Source organism: Lissotriton vulgaris, chromosome 6, assembly GCF_964263255.1.
Source record: "Lissotriton vulgaris chromosome 6, aLisVul1.2, whole genome shotgun sequence".
Classification (NCBI taxonomy): domain Eukaryota; kingdom Metazoa; phylum Chordata; class Amphibia; order Caudata; family Salamandridae; genus Lissotriton; species Lissotriton vulgaris.
The window spans coordinates 333,527,768-333,542,908 of NC_141694.1; the positions used below are offsets into that span (position 1 = coordinate 333,527,768).

General features: G+C 47.0%; 1 protein-coding gene across 5 annotated transcripts in view; it reads left to right on the forward strand.

Annotated features, from left to right (window-relative positions):
* KIDINS220 (kinase D interacting substrate 220) overlaps positions 1-15,141 on the forward strand; it is a 942,023-nt gene that overhangs the window by 895,370 nt on the left and 31,512 nt on the right. The gene's annotated exons all lie outside the window — the stretch shown is intronic.

Genomic DNA, 15,141 nt, shown 5'->3' on the forward strand with positions numbered 1-15,141 from the left:
ATACCAGTTTATATAGTTTCTCTGTGTTCTTTGTATTGCCAAAAAATATATGAATGTATAAAGCACTCAGGTGAACTTGTTAGACATCATCAAATCATATGTCAGGAAAGATTTTACAGAAAGAAACAATTTACATAGTGCTAAATATGAAAAATAAAAAAAAAATGCAATTTCAAAAGAGAAAACTAATTTGTAATGGTCAGTTTTGCTTTCAACATAACTAAACACAAATTTACTCCTTTAAACTCTGTTTTGAACGTCTGTTTGAAATGAAAACCGACTGAAAGGTAATAGCTAGGGAATTACCTCCAAAGAAAGAAATTGGACTTATTTAAGGCAAGTTAATTTACCATCCTTCAATATGTTACATTGTCTGTTATGTTATGTTAAATGCAATTTATAAAGCGCGCTGACACCGAAGCTTCCTGGCGCTGACTGACAGAACAGATGAGGGGGGAGTATAGATGACAAAATCTAGCCAGAGATGGGGAAGAGGTGGGTTTTTAACATTTTCATGAAGTTCAAGAGGGAAGGGGAGGATTTGATTGGGAGAGGGAGGAGATTCCAAAGCACAGGAGCTAGGTAGGAGAAACGGCGGCCGCCGAATCTCTTAGTTTTACTCTTGGGGGTGATCAGCAGATCGCGGTGAGTTGATCGCAGATTGTGTGTGGGACAGTGAGGGTGAATGAGGGATTTTAGGAAGGCGGGACCAGGGCAGTGAAGTGCTTTGAAGGTGAGGCATGCCACCTTGAAGGCGGCCCTTCGATCGACTGGGAGCCAGTGAAGGCCAGTGAAGGCTCGTGAGCAGAGGCTTGGCTGATTGCCATCTGGGGGTTCCATGAATCAAGCGGGCCGCTTGGTTCTGGACAACTTGGAGACGTTGTATCAGAAATTGCGGCAGACCGTGGTAGATGGCATTAGAAAAATCCAAACGGGAAAGTACCAGCGAGATAACGATTTGGGTAAGTGCCGCCGGAGGAAGAAGGTAGCGAACTTTGCGGATCCTCCGAAGTTGATACATACAGGAGGAGACCACCGCTCCAACTTGAGCCCTGAGAGAGAGTTCGGTGTCGATGATGACACCCAGACTCTTTACTGTTTTTACTGGGGTAGGGGGGAGCCAAACTCTGGAGGCCAGAACTGTGGGCCCCAGTAAGTGTGACTGAGCCCAGGGAGGAGGAGCTCGGTTTTACCGGGGTTCAACTTCAGAGTTGGATGTGAAGCATGGCTCCGTGGAAGGTTTTGATGGCATGTGGTGAATTGAGAGAAAAAATGATTTGTAGGTCCTCAGCATAATTGTAAGTGACGATGTCCCATTTCGAAAGTGACTGAATAAGTGGCCGAAGATAAAGATTAAAAAGGAGCGGAGAAAGGGAAGAGCCCTGGGGACACCACAGGACGTGGGGGTTTGTTTGGCAGTTTAGGGACCTAGGCGGACCGCTTGTGTTCTTCCCGTAAGGAAGAATTTGACCCACTCAAGAGCAACGCCTTGGATGCCCGCCTGCTCGACACGGTGGAGAAGGATGTTATGATCCACCGTGTCGAACGCGGCAGACAAATCCAGAAGGACGAGGGCTTGGGGGGTTCCCGCGTCCGCGTTACTCCTGAGTGTGTCGAGAACTGCCAAAATGACGGCTTCTGTGGAGTGGGCAGGTCTGAAGCCGGCCTGAGTCGGCTCGAAGTAACAGGAGGATTCTATGAAGCTTGACAGGCAGCGGGTGACATGGGCCTCCATAAGTTTGGAGAAGTAAGGGAGGAGGGAAATGGGGCGGTAGTTCGACGGCTCCGACATGTCAGCACCCGTTTTTTTTAGAAGGGGTACCAGGATGGCCTCCTTAAAGGAGATAGGACAGATGCCACTGCTGAGCGATCTGTTAAGTAGGTGTAAGACACTATCTGGTAAGTTAAGGCAGATGCTCCGCAGGACAGATGGTGGGCAGCAGTCGTTCGGAGAGCCAGATTTCACGCGGGTGGCTAGTTCCGCCAAGGAGTGGGAGCAGGAAAGGAGGTGAGGGTCGAGGGATTGTTAAAGGAATTAACCTCAGTACTTCTGTTGGGCTTGTTGTGAGTGTGCACTTGAATAAATCCTACTTTCTACAGTTATTTTCCCTCTCCTTTGCTTTCTTTTTTCAAACCATTTAGCATGACAACGCGATTTGTCAAGTGATCTTCTTGCTACGTGGACATGGCCATTGGAGATGGTTCTAGAAAGAGCACCTTGAGGATTGCATTGCCCTAGTTTTCAAGGAATTCTCTTTAAGAGAATGAGAGAGAAAGGAAATACCGCTTGGAAAGAGCTCTAGGCCTCTGTTTGCATGCTCTTGGAATCTTAAGTCCAATCATGCACAAGATATTGGAAAGGTGCACAAAGGTATCAGCCCTGATTATTAAGGTGGTGGGTGTCTGAATAGTTTCAGCGCACCGGCCATCATCTCCTTGTGCTTGCTTTGTTCGCCCTAAGTTGGCAGGGTATGCCCAGACGTGGTTCCCTTGCTCACTTTGCCACTGGTTTCAAGCTAGCTGGGCTGATAAGGGGTGTTACCCCGAAACCATTTCCAGGATGCTTGTTTCCGGTCAAGGGAAGACCGTGTTTGGCAGCTCGGGCTGGACTGTTCCCATGAGGCACAGGGTCAAGACTGATTTGCATATAGCTGAGTTTGAAGTAGGGTGGTGAAGTGAGCTAAAGAACGATGATCGATTCAACTCAGATGTGTGACTGGGGGTGAGTGTCTGAAAAGTTTCAGCGCTCTGTCTATCATCTCCTTGTGTTTAATGAGTATTAATGTGGACTTAACCTTTAGTACCTTCAAAAACGTCAGTATCAAATTCGGGGTCAAATTTGACAATTAGAATCTGGTCCCAGCCCAGTTAAAGGACAAGGGTACCACTCCCTACCATGGACCATGCTGGTACCCTGTAAGCAGTGCGGAATTTGCTGTCGGCCTGCCAGCACTTATTTGTCGGGACCAGCAGTTATCTTTCCTAATGATCCATTTCCTGAGAGCAAGGGAAGGAAATACACCAAAGGGGAAAGAAGGAGGAAGAGAAAAATGGAACAAAACGTCACAAAGGCAGAAAGAAGGAACCTGAAAGTAACATAAAGGGGCAGGGACTGTATAGTAGTGCATTAAAGAGGCATGAGAAGAATTCCAGACAATGCAGACTTGGTATTCGGTGCACTGACATTTGATAGCACTGGCTGCAGGCTTCTGAGCAGACCTTTGGGCACTGACACTCATTCTTTTACAAATTAAACATTGCGTGTCAGACAGTCACTAAAGTTATTCAGAAGGCTGGTGGCTCAAAGTATTGCTTAAACTTTCAAAGGCAGAGTTCCATCCCAGGTGCCTAGGCAAATGTATTAACCGAGATCTTTCAACAAGATCCTATCTCTTTTGAGACACTGTTGTTGTTAATCAAGGACCTCACTCTCTCATAGCCACCTGGTGTACGTTATACTGGGGCCTTCTGGTCAGTCGACCTGTGGCTAGGTGACAGACAGACCCCTGGTGATCTTGATTTGCTTACAGGGGCATACTACTGAATGTCTGATGTCCCGGTATCGACGAATAAAGTAATTCCTAATGGCTTTCAGTCAAGCCCTCTGGATAGAGTGTCAAAACATTTTGTTGCCTTTGGAAAGATAATGCTCTCTTCAGCTAGTTTAACCTTAAGATCCTTGAACAGTGTGCCTTCTGGCAGGTTCACCTGTGCTTTATGGGATATGACCAGCGAGATACTTCTGGCTGTCCCAAAAGACCTCATAGCTTCTTTCTTTCTCAAACAATACATGATGTCCAAGATGCGGCAATGTATGCCTTGAATGCTAGGTTGGACACCACAGACTTTGTTGACGAAGATATGGTCACCGGTGTTGTGCTTAGAAGGCATACGTGTTTGGGATTAACCTGGTTTTCAAGGGATGTCCTAGTGTCCTTGTTGGGTATCCCCTTTAATGGCTCCTGAATATTTGGAGAGAAAACTGATTCTGTGCTAGAATGATTTAAGAGCAGTCGATCTACTGCAGGATCCTTAAGCCTAGAAAATGTAAGGGCTAGCCCAGGGGCCTTAAACAGTGTTAGCCTTATCAACCTGTGCAGTAACAGCAAATCCAGTCCTTGAGCAGGTGCCGGATTTGGAGAAAGAAGGGGGGCTACTATTCACCCTACCTTCTCATATCAAAGATGGTCAGAGGCCTTAGGCATATACTGAAGATCAGCCCACTGAATGCCTTTTTGAGGAAAGACAAATTCGAAACACTCACCCTGTCTCAGATTCTTTATGCTTGGACCCTCAAGACTGAAAGGTTTCCCTGCACTTGCAGGATGCGTATTTCATATACCCATTCTGCATCTCACAGGCTTTCTGTGGTTCAAGGTGGGGTCCGTGCAATATCAATTTGCCATATTCATATTCAACCTTACCTCAGCTGTTCACAAAAGGGATGGTGGTGGTCGCTGCCCATCTTTGGAGGTCAGGGGTTCATGTGTTCCCGTACCTTGATGACTGGCTGCTCAAGGTAGGTCCAGTCAGTCTTGGGTCACCTTCAGATGACATCCTGGGGTTTTCCATCAAGGAACCAAAGTCTCACCTCAGCCCCACAGGGAGGATTTCTCTAATTAGGGCTGTCCTAGACTCATTGACATTCAATGCCTTTCCATCTCCGCAGCAAGTTCTGGACATTCAAGATATGATCCTGAGGTGTCTGACCCAATCCTGGTTCTCATGGTGAATGGCTCTGAAGCTTCTTGGACTCCCAGCCTTGTGCATCCTTCTCATCCCAAATGCAAGACTGGGCCCTGGAGTGGAACCTCAGGTTTCAGTGGGTCCAGCACAAGGGCTGCATTTCCGACTCCATCCAGATCTCAGAAAAGACTGCTCAGTATCTTCTGCAATGGCAGGCAAGCAACAATCTGACCTAGGTCAGAACACTACCGCCACTGAGAGGTCATGTTGTTGCTGATGCTTCATTGCTGGACTGTAGTGGTTATCTAGGGGAGGTGTAGATTAGGGGCCTCTAGTGTCTATCCGAGAGTCAGTTTCATATCAGTTTTCTGGTACTTTAAGAAATCCATCTGGCCTGAAAGCCTTCCTGCGAGGGGGGCTGGTGCAGATCATCTCAGGCAACACAAACGCCATGTGGTGCTGCAACAAGCAGGGCTGAGTGAGGTCCTGGGTCCTATACCATGAGGCCTTGCTTCTGTGGGTGTGGCTGGGCTAGCAGAACATCTTTCTGGTAGTCAACTATCTAGCAGGATCTTTGAATGCTAGAGCAGATGAGCTGAGCATACAGTTGCCGGATCACAAGCTGCATCTCCATCCAAAGGATGCATGGGTTGTCTTCCATCAGTGGGTAATGCCCTTGTTAAACCTGTTCATGACAGTAGAACATGCGCAAAAGAGGAAAGTCACTGGGAGATACATTCCAATTACGAATAAATACCAAGTCTCCTGCCGGAGTTCCTAGCCATTTCTCTCTTACTTTGAGTTCTGATGAAAATCAGGATGGACTGGGCCGGAGACATCTTAATCGCCTTGGATTGAGCATGGAGAGTGTATTACCCAGAGTTCTTCATCGGAGCATTTGCTCTTTGATCTAGCTACAACTTCTGGAGGACCTTCTGAAGCTCAAAAGAGATTTCCTAATTGCTATCAACTCTGGTCACCACTTGAGTGAAATCTAGACACTCTCTGTGCAGGTCCTTCTTACAAAGAGTTGTGACACCTATTTATGTAGAACAGTATGTTACTCTTTCAATGCGTTTTGCTCCATCTCACCCCTTCGCAAGAAGATAAGAGACTTAATCTGCTCGATCCTAAAAGGATTTTTATTTTCTACATTAACAGCACAAAAGACCATTGTGTGGAAGTTAGCTCCTCATAGCATTGTCTCAAGTAATGAGAGGGAAGTGTAGAAAGCTTACTACGCTATAACGCACACAATTAAAGTATAGTGTGCGCAGAGTCCAGGGAGTCTTCAGAGGTATAGCAGAGGCTAAATTCAGTAAGTACTAACAGCGGTCTTTGTGGTAGTGTGGGCGAGCTTTTAAGCTTATCCAGAGGTGTGTTAAGCATTTATTGTTTTCACTCACTCAAGACTGATGGCACACACTCAGAGACTGAATCAGGACCAAAAGGGTTAGTATAAAAAAGGTATACTTATGTTTTATTTTTCAAAGCAATCCGGAATTGGCACAGGTAAGTAAAATATACTCTCAAATGCAAGACTTCACAAGGAAATGCAGTTGTGGTTGAATTTGCAATAGTTACCGGTTAGTACTGACTCAAAAAGCAGTTTACATTATGCAAGAATTACTTTTAGAATACTTTTAGATTGCTTTGAGTACTGGGGGTGGTATGCCAAGATATCAAACACAAGGATCTCACAATACAAGGTAAGTAAGACGTTTCTTTTACTTGTTATAGGTATGGTTTTCCCCATACAAAACAACAGTTCAACACTTAGAACATTTAAGGCCCATTTTAGGCCCATGATCTCATAACATGGGTTCCTATGTTTCCTAGCGCTGGGAGGCCTTGTGGAGCGCTGGGAGGCCTTGTGGTAGCCATGCTCTTTACAAATACCTTTCCATTCCATTCCATATGGGAGAAAAATGGTTATCGGTTTCACAGGTAAGTAAACATCTTACAAGTGGGAGTTTTGGGAGTTAGGACCAATGTACCCCAAGGTCTAGTTTGGCACTCGAGTTGCACCACCAGCAGCACTGAGGCGGCCGGGTGCAGAATGCAGGGGCCCAATCTTAGCCAATAGGGCTAAGGTGGCCATCAGTTAGGGACTGCTTATGAACAAAGCAAAGCTTGTGAAATTCAGGTCAGCACTGCAGGGCCCAACAATGCACCACCAGCGGCACTGGAGCTGCCAGGTGCAGGGTGCCAAGGAGACATCGGGGACCCTGTGACTCTCAATGGATACCTTTGATTTAGCCAACTTGCTGCAGGCTTAGGCAGGGAGGCTTCCTGAAGGTGACCACCGGCCTGAGAGATAAGTTGGGTACTTGGGAGAGGCCAGGACACAGTCGATTGGGACACCCAAGACCGTGGGGCATTTGGTGCAGGAGTGTCTTCTGATGTCTGGTTTTCTCATAAGCTCTAGTCGTAGTCGGGTGGACCCTTCAGGTTGTGGGCTATAGGCGTCATCTTGAGGCTTGAGGGATGTCGGGATCACCAGATCCCAGGTCAGGATCACTGAGGAGACCTCCTCGTGGTGTTGGACCACTCCGGTCCATGGGTGTCGGGTGCAGAATGGTGCAGAATCTTGGGGTCGCTGGAATCTGGATTCTGTGGGTGAGTCTTGGTTTGAGCAAATCCAGTGCTCCTAAGAGACAGAGTCTTTAAGATGGCTGCAGGGCAGGTCCTCCAGACTCTGGGAGTCCGCCGGCTGGGTTCTTCACTGAAGGCAGGTCGGAGGTGGGTAGGCTGGTAGGGCTGGGGCCAAAAAAGTAGGTATTCTCTTCTTCCTAGGTCAGCACGGCTCTTCGGTCCTTCTTTTTGTCTTGAATCTGAAAAGGCAAGGTTGGGTGTGCCCTGGGTCGGGGAGTCCCCTTGCAGGACATCTGTAAGGCAGCTACGTGGTCTTTGCTGCACACGTTTGCTAGGCTTTACTGCCTGAACAGCCAAGTCTGGAGAGATGGCTTTTTCGGCCGTTCCGTTCTCCAGGACTTTCTGGGGTGATCTTGGTTCGCAGACCCACCACCGGGGTTGGTATTGCTGTGGTATCTATTCTAAGGTGAGGAATCTAACACTAACGTGTTTCTTTCAGATGCACAAGTTACTTACCTTCGGTAACGAAAAGAAACATTAGTTAGTGTTAGATTTCTTACGGCCCCACCCATCCTCCCGTTCTGCGAACCGATATCTAGGGTTAAGGACATCCCTTTCAGGGCCCTAGTTTCATGGCACCAGTATCTGTTTCTATCATGGCTCTGCGTTCCTGGCGTGGAAAGCTATGTACAGAACTGACGTCCGCGCGCAAGGGCGGCGTCTAAGGACTCCGACGATGTCATCCCGGTGTTCATGACGCCGACGACGGACGCAGAGCCGCAGACGACAATGCCTACTGACGCGTAAGGGTACTGCTGATGAAAACTTTCTGTATCCAGTCTGACGCCTGGGGATATTCTAAGGTAAGGAATCTAACACTAACTAATGTTTCTTACAGATATATTGTTACTGAAGGTAAGTAACTTGTGCATCAACGCCTCTCTCACCTCAGGCTGTGTCCCAGACTCCCTTCAACTAGGACAAATCACACCCATTCTCAAGAAACCTGGGGCCGACCCTAATGATCTTAACAACCTCAGACCTATCTCTAACCTCCCATTCCTTGCAAAAACATTGGAGAAATGTGTTCTCCACCAACTCAATAAACAGATTGATGAGTTCAATCTCCTCGACGCCTTTCAATCTGGATTCAGAAAAGGCTGTAGCAAGTAAACCGCTATACTCAAAGTCTCCGACGACATTCACAAGGCCTTAGATGAAGGTGATGCCTGCCTACTCATCCTTATTGACCCATTCGACACAGTAAACCATCCAGCTCTTCTGCAGACCCTGTTGAAGCGTTCCGGCATCAATGGCACAGTACTAAAATGGTTCACCTCCTTCCTTCAACACCACTCACAACAAATTAAAATCAACTCATGTCTCTCAAAGCCAACAAAAGTCACACTTGGGGTCCAACAAGGCTCCATCCTCTCCCCGTCCCTCTTCAATCTCTTCATGGAGCCTCTCACAATCATCTTGAAAAAAGCTGGAGTGAATTACCACCTTTACGCGGATGACACCCAAATTTATTTCAGAATCAAGTCTCCCAGCGACATCCAACACCTCAATACCACTCTAACCGAGATCCAAACTTGGTTCAACGTTAACCACTTAAAGCTCAACCCAGATAAAATGAAACTAATCCTATTCTCTCCAAAAAGCAACCATCGTCCAATCCAAGAATGGCTCAGGAATCTGGTTGCCCTAAACTGCCCCCTCGTCCTATCCGACTCAGTTAAGTCTCTAGGCATCACCCTTGACAAGAACTTATCAATGCAGGCCCACATCAAAAACTCTGCAAAAAGTGCTCTTTTCTCTCTAAAACACCTCAAGAAATTGAAACCTTTTCTTCCCCATGATGACCTCAAGACAGTAGTCTAATCCCTGGTTCTCTCTAAAATAGACTACGGGAACGCCATCCTTACAGGGACTCCAAAAGCTCACCTAGCCCCTCTAAGGGCAGTGCTGAACATGTCAGCTCCACTCGTATCTGGAGTAAAAAGATTTGAACACATCACTCCACCTCTAAACTCACTCAATTGGCTTCCCATGGAAGGGAGGTGTATTTACGAGCTGGCCTGCATCACACACAAATCCCTTTACTCTCCGGCCCCCAAGTACCTAAACAACAAAACAGCACGTCAATCCAGAACACTGAGAAGCTCCAACTCACTCCTTATTCCTCCGAAACTGAAAAAGAAAACCACCCAATACCGATAGTTTTCTGGCAACGCTCCCAAGATTGTGGCACGCTTTCCCTGGAGTCCTCAGATGCAACCCCTCCTTCTCCTGTTTCAAAAGGGACCTAAAACTCCATCTCCTTAACAAATACTTTCCTGACCAACGTCAACTAACCTAGATCCGAGTTGACTCCTCTCTCTCTTGAAATTCAAGGATAGTTGGTGACCGGACTATGTTTTTTTTTTATTCAAATCTTTTTTAATGAAGAATAAAGATGAAAAGAAAAACAATACAATAAATCTTCCAAGGTACAAATGGATAAAATATTGGCACAATGACACTTAGAAATAATCAAAATCAAGTCAAAGAAGAAAAGAGAAGAAAAGGGGGAGAGAGAAAAAGAGGAAAAAAGAGAGAGAAGAGAAAAGAGGAGAGAAGAGAGAGGACAGGTGTATCCATAGAGCAATAGCAATCGGTTTACCCAGACCTGGTTCGCTGTGCGCGCAACAGGAAGTATACAGTAAGCATACACAGTCAAACACACTAAATTCTATATAGATTCTGTTTACCAAGCTGACCGTTGAGATGTGCGTCATGGGGGCTCAAAGTGGGAGGATGACGCATCCAGGGATGACCAGAGTTTGTTGTTCAAAGGCTTCCAAGTGGCTGACTGTAGCGCAGGATTGTCCGCCCCTCTTAAGAAGGAAAGCCATTCCAGCCACATTTTAAAGTTGACTTCAGCAAAATTTTTCCATTTGTAAAGTATGACCTTGCACGCCAATGTCAACATGATATCAAGCAATTGTCTGTCATGAATGTCCGTCAATTGTGCTTCTAAAGGACCCAAAATGACATATATAAATTCCTGGATAGGTGTGATTCCAAATACTTGCTGAATATATGTAAATATTTTACTCCAATATGGTCGTAATAGGGAACAATTAAAAAGCATGTGTGCCGAGTCACCAGGTGCTTCCTGGCAGTTCCAACAGTTAGGCGTATCCCTCAATTTACATTTAAACAATTTCTGGGGGGTCCAGAATACTCTGTTCAACAACATATATTTCGTCTGACATAGGATCGGGGATACCTTGTTTGTTAGTGCGGTGTTGTGTATTACCTCCCAATCTATCGCTATGCCTGTGGAGTTAGGCTCCGATTCCCACTTACTTTCGGTCAACCTATGTGGCTTCTTGGGCAGGGGGAGGAGCAGTTTATATATTCTGGATACAAAATGATCAGCATGGTACAGTATTCGGAGACGGGTCACCAGCCAAGGCAAGTCTGTAGTGAGGGGACATTTAGAGATAGCGGCTTTCAGTTTCAGGAATTGGTAGAATTCTATGGGTGATAAATTAAATTTCTCTTGCAATGTCGAAAAGGGTAGGGGCCTGCCATTTTCATAGAGGTCATTCACTATATGTATACCCTTCGCAGCCCACAGTTCCCAGTCAAGGGTCTTTCCCTCTATCCGGAGCATAGGGTTATGCCATAATGAGAGTAGGGTAGATCTCTTAATCACCGAAGCAGTTTTATGGGACTGGTCAAGTCGGAGGAGTGCTCTTCTGGTATTTAGTAGAATGTATTTAGAGTGAGGTACATGGGCCAAGTCCATGGTGAGGAGAACCGAGAGGGTTGCCCGTTGCATTAACGACCGTTCGATAGTTAGCCACACTGGAGTGTAGGATGTAGCATCAACCAGCCAAAGGGCCCCTTGCTTACAGAGGAAGGCTGTTTGGTAGTTCCTGAACGAGGGCAGGCCCAGGCCGCCCTTTTCTTTTGCTAATTGCATCTTTTTTAATGATATCCTGGCTTTTTTCCCTAGCCACAGGAACTCCCCGAACAACCTGTCTACCTTCTTGATGAATTCGTCTGAAAAAGTCATGGGGAGCATGCAAGCTAGGTAGTTAACTAGAGGCGTGCACATCATCTTAAGAGTCTCAACCCTACCCCACCAGAACAAATATTTTGGTGACCAGCTGTCTAGCAGCGTGGATATCTTTTTTACCGTTAAGTCTTCATTTAATTTCAGAGTCGTAATCAAGTCCTTCTCAAAATCTAAGCCCAAATATTTAAAAGCTTTTGGTTGCCAGGTGAGGCCAGATGAGCCCAGAATTTCTTTACCCCCGATGTTGTTTAGTAACTTAACTTCTGTTTTGTCCTTATTCAGTTTATACCCTGAAACTCTAGAGAACCCCTCAATTGTGTCCATCAAGGCCGGGATAGCCTCGTCGGCTTTTTCCGTCAGGATCAGCACATCGTCGGCGTATGCAGTCAATTTTACAGTGCAGTCATCAAATGGAACACCAGCAATGGCTTCATTATGTCTAATATGCCACAAAAAGGCTTCTATTGCTAGTAAGAACAGAGATGGTCATAATGGGCAACCTTGTCTCGTCCCTTGTTTCAAGCAAAAAGAAGAAGAGAAGGAGCCACCCGCTCTGACCTTAGCAGTAGGGCCGGCATACAAAGCCATTACAAGTTTAGTAAACGTCTCTCCTAGGTTAAAGTTGTGTAAAACTGCCTCAAGGAAGGACCAATCTACCTTGTCGAAGGCTTTTTCCGCATCCAGTGTGACAGCTACCGTGGGAGTTTTCAGAAGTTTAGCTTTTTCTAGGGCATGGGCTAGTACTCGGGTGTTATCACTAGACAGTCTATGTTTTAAGAAACCCGCTTGAGATGGGTGTACGAGGGTAGGAAGGACTTTTTGTAAACGGGCTGACAAAATCATGGCTAGCAATTTACAATCTAGATTAATCAGGGAAATCGGCCTATAATTTTTTGGTAACGACGGGTCTTTGCTGTCCTTAGGCAGAACTGCAATAGTCGCTTCTGCTAATGTGCCCCTCACCTCCCCCGAGTCCGTAAATTCGTGAAAGAGGTTCAGAAGAGGTTCAACCAGATCCGTTGTAAAGCTTTTTTAAAATTTGGCCGTAAAGCCATCCGGGCCCGGTGCTTTCCCACATTTCAATCCCCTGATCGCTTTTTCTACCTCAGTAGCCGAGATTGGCTCATTAAGACTGAGTTGTTCTTCAGGCTTTAGCTTTGGTATTACACACTCCTGTAGATACTCCTGAATTTTGTCTTCAGCCACCAATTCGTTTTTAGCGTATAGGTCCTCGTAAAAGTCTTTAAAGACCTCAGTTATTTTTTGGGGGTCCGAGTGAGTACCTCCCGCAGAATCCCTGATAACATTAATAGCATTCTTTTGCACCTTGAATTTTAAGTATGCCGCCAGGCTCTTACCAGCTTTATTAGATTCACATAGCTTAAACCTTCGCTTTCTGTCCAGCCACACCCCCGCCCTTTCGCTCACCAGCTTGTTATATTCGTATTTTCTATTGGTCATGATATTGAATGTTTCCCGGTCCCTTGTCATTTGGTGTTTGCTCTCTAGGATAGCTATCTCAGCCTCTAACCCTTCCAGCTTTGCATTGCAATCTCTGTTCATTGCTGAACGAATTTTGATGCACACCCCCCTTATTGTACTTTTCAAAGCCTCCCATCGCACTAGGTCTGAAGTGTCCCCTCTCGTATTAATCTCCAAATAAGATCTAATAGCTGTTAGAATTTCAGTCCTATTCTGTTCTTTGTGTAAGATTTCTTCATTGAGTCTCCAAGACATTTGTTTAGGGGACGGTTTAATGTTACTGATGGATAGACATATGCATGAGTGGTCTGACAGTACCCTTGGTTCAATTGATGTATCCTCTATCCTTGCAACGCCATTTTGTGTAATGAAAATGTAATCAATGCGGGAGAACGAATCGTGAGGAGAAGAGTAGAATGGAAAGGGGCGACCACTCGGTCCCCCCGAACGTATGGCAGAGTGCCTCGATCCCCCCGGGAAGACATTTTTGGGCGGGAGGCGCGTCTCGGCTGGTATGCCCGAAGCGGCGTAGCCGGGGCGCGCTTTTTCCCGCCCTTGAGTGGGCTGGCCTAGACACGGACGCCGCCGGCCACGCCCTCGGGGCAGGCAGGGGCGGGTTTACGCCCGCCCTGAAGATGGATAAAAAGAGACGCAAGACCAGAAGACATCCTCTTGTTCCTGTGCTCTGAAGCTGCACCTCCCCGCTGCACGTGAGCTCGAGACGGAACGAAGAGCCAATTTTGAGCGTTTTAATCGTTCTTGTTTGTTTTTCAGTTACTTTGTTGGAGAATGCCGAAGAAGGTTGGAAAGCGCATGAATACCGACCAGATGCTGCGTGTTCTCATGAAGGAGATGTCCGAGCTAAGGAAGCGGGTGGACATGAATGAAGAAAGGGGTCCAAAACGTCCTTTGGCGGGAGCAGCCCCGGGAGGGAAAAACAAGAGGCCCAGGAGGGGGGCAGCGGGAGAGGAGATCCCCGGTCCCAGTGCCCCGCTCGAGGCTCCAATTCCCGTGCCAGAGGAGGGGAATCCGATCACCCCCGTGTCCGAGGATGATATGCCGCCCGAGTTGGCAGCACAATTGGCAGCGTGGTTGGGAAAAGGTAACGAGGGCGCCACGGCTGTCGAAGCGCAGGAGCTGATTAAGCAATTGCGTGAGAAGCGGGAAGCAGCCAAGGTGCCCGTGCCGGCTGCAGTGGGGGACAAGACACCAGGGACGGTTGCGACCACAGAGGCAGCGTCAGGTGCAGGTAAGCGGCCATTGCCGATCGCGAGGGATGAGTCAACACCCTCTCGGAGAGAAAAGTTGGGGCAACATGTTCCTTTGGCAATTAAGGAAAAGATTTGGGCGGGGGAGTATGTGAACATTTTTTCGTTACTTGTTGATCATTATGAGGTGGAGCATGTAAAGAGTCAGAAGGACCTAATGCACCCGAGTGTTTGGCGCGCAAAAATGGCCGCCTTTAAAGTGAATGAGAATATCGCCAATTGGGGCAATGCCTGGGGAATTTTTACATCAATCCTGGGCGAACGTAGGCCTGAGTTGCTTTCCGAGTTCCCAATCTACCAATCACGAATCATGGGGTACTCGACATCGCACCAGGGGAATCATTGGTTTTGTTACGATAATATGTTCAGAAAGGAAAAGGAGCATAATAAAAGTTTAACCTGGGATTGTTATGATGCCTTGACCTGGGATAAAATGAAGGAGTCAGGGATGTTAAAAATGCCGTTGGTAGGAAGTAATGTGGGTGAATCCTCCCGACAATATGCGGGGACGCCCTTTCGATCAGGTTCGGGGGCCGACGATCACTCGAAACCTACCGGCAATACCGGAAGAAAGGGTTTCTGTTTTAATTACAACAGAGGAAAATGTACGAGACCGCAGGGATCGTGTAAATTCAAACATGAATGTAGTGGTTGTGGGTCGTCCCATCCTGAGGCCTCGTGCAGAGCCAGAACGGGTGATAACGGGGGGAGAGGAGGTGCCAAACAGGTCTAATATAGTCCGAGGGGCGCCTTTACCCACTCCCATTGATACCCTGGCAATGATCCCTTGGCTCAGTGATTACCCGGATCGTACTTCTGCTGGGGTGCTGCGAAACGGTTTTTCGTATGGTTTCCGCATCCCGGTAGGGGACTTTCAGGGTGTGGATAAGTGTAAAAACCAACTTTCCGTCCTGCAGCATACAACCGTAGTACAGGAAAAGATCCGAAAAGAGGTGACTCGAGGTCGGGTCGCTGGCCCGTTTAGTGTACCCCCAGTCCAGAATTTTGTTTGTTCTCCCTTAGGGGTAGTCCCCAAGA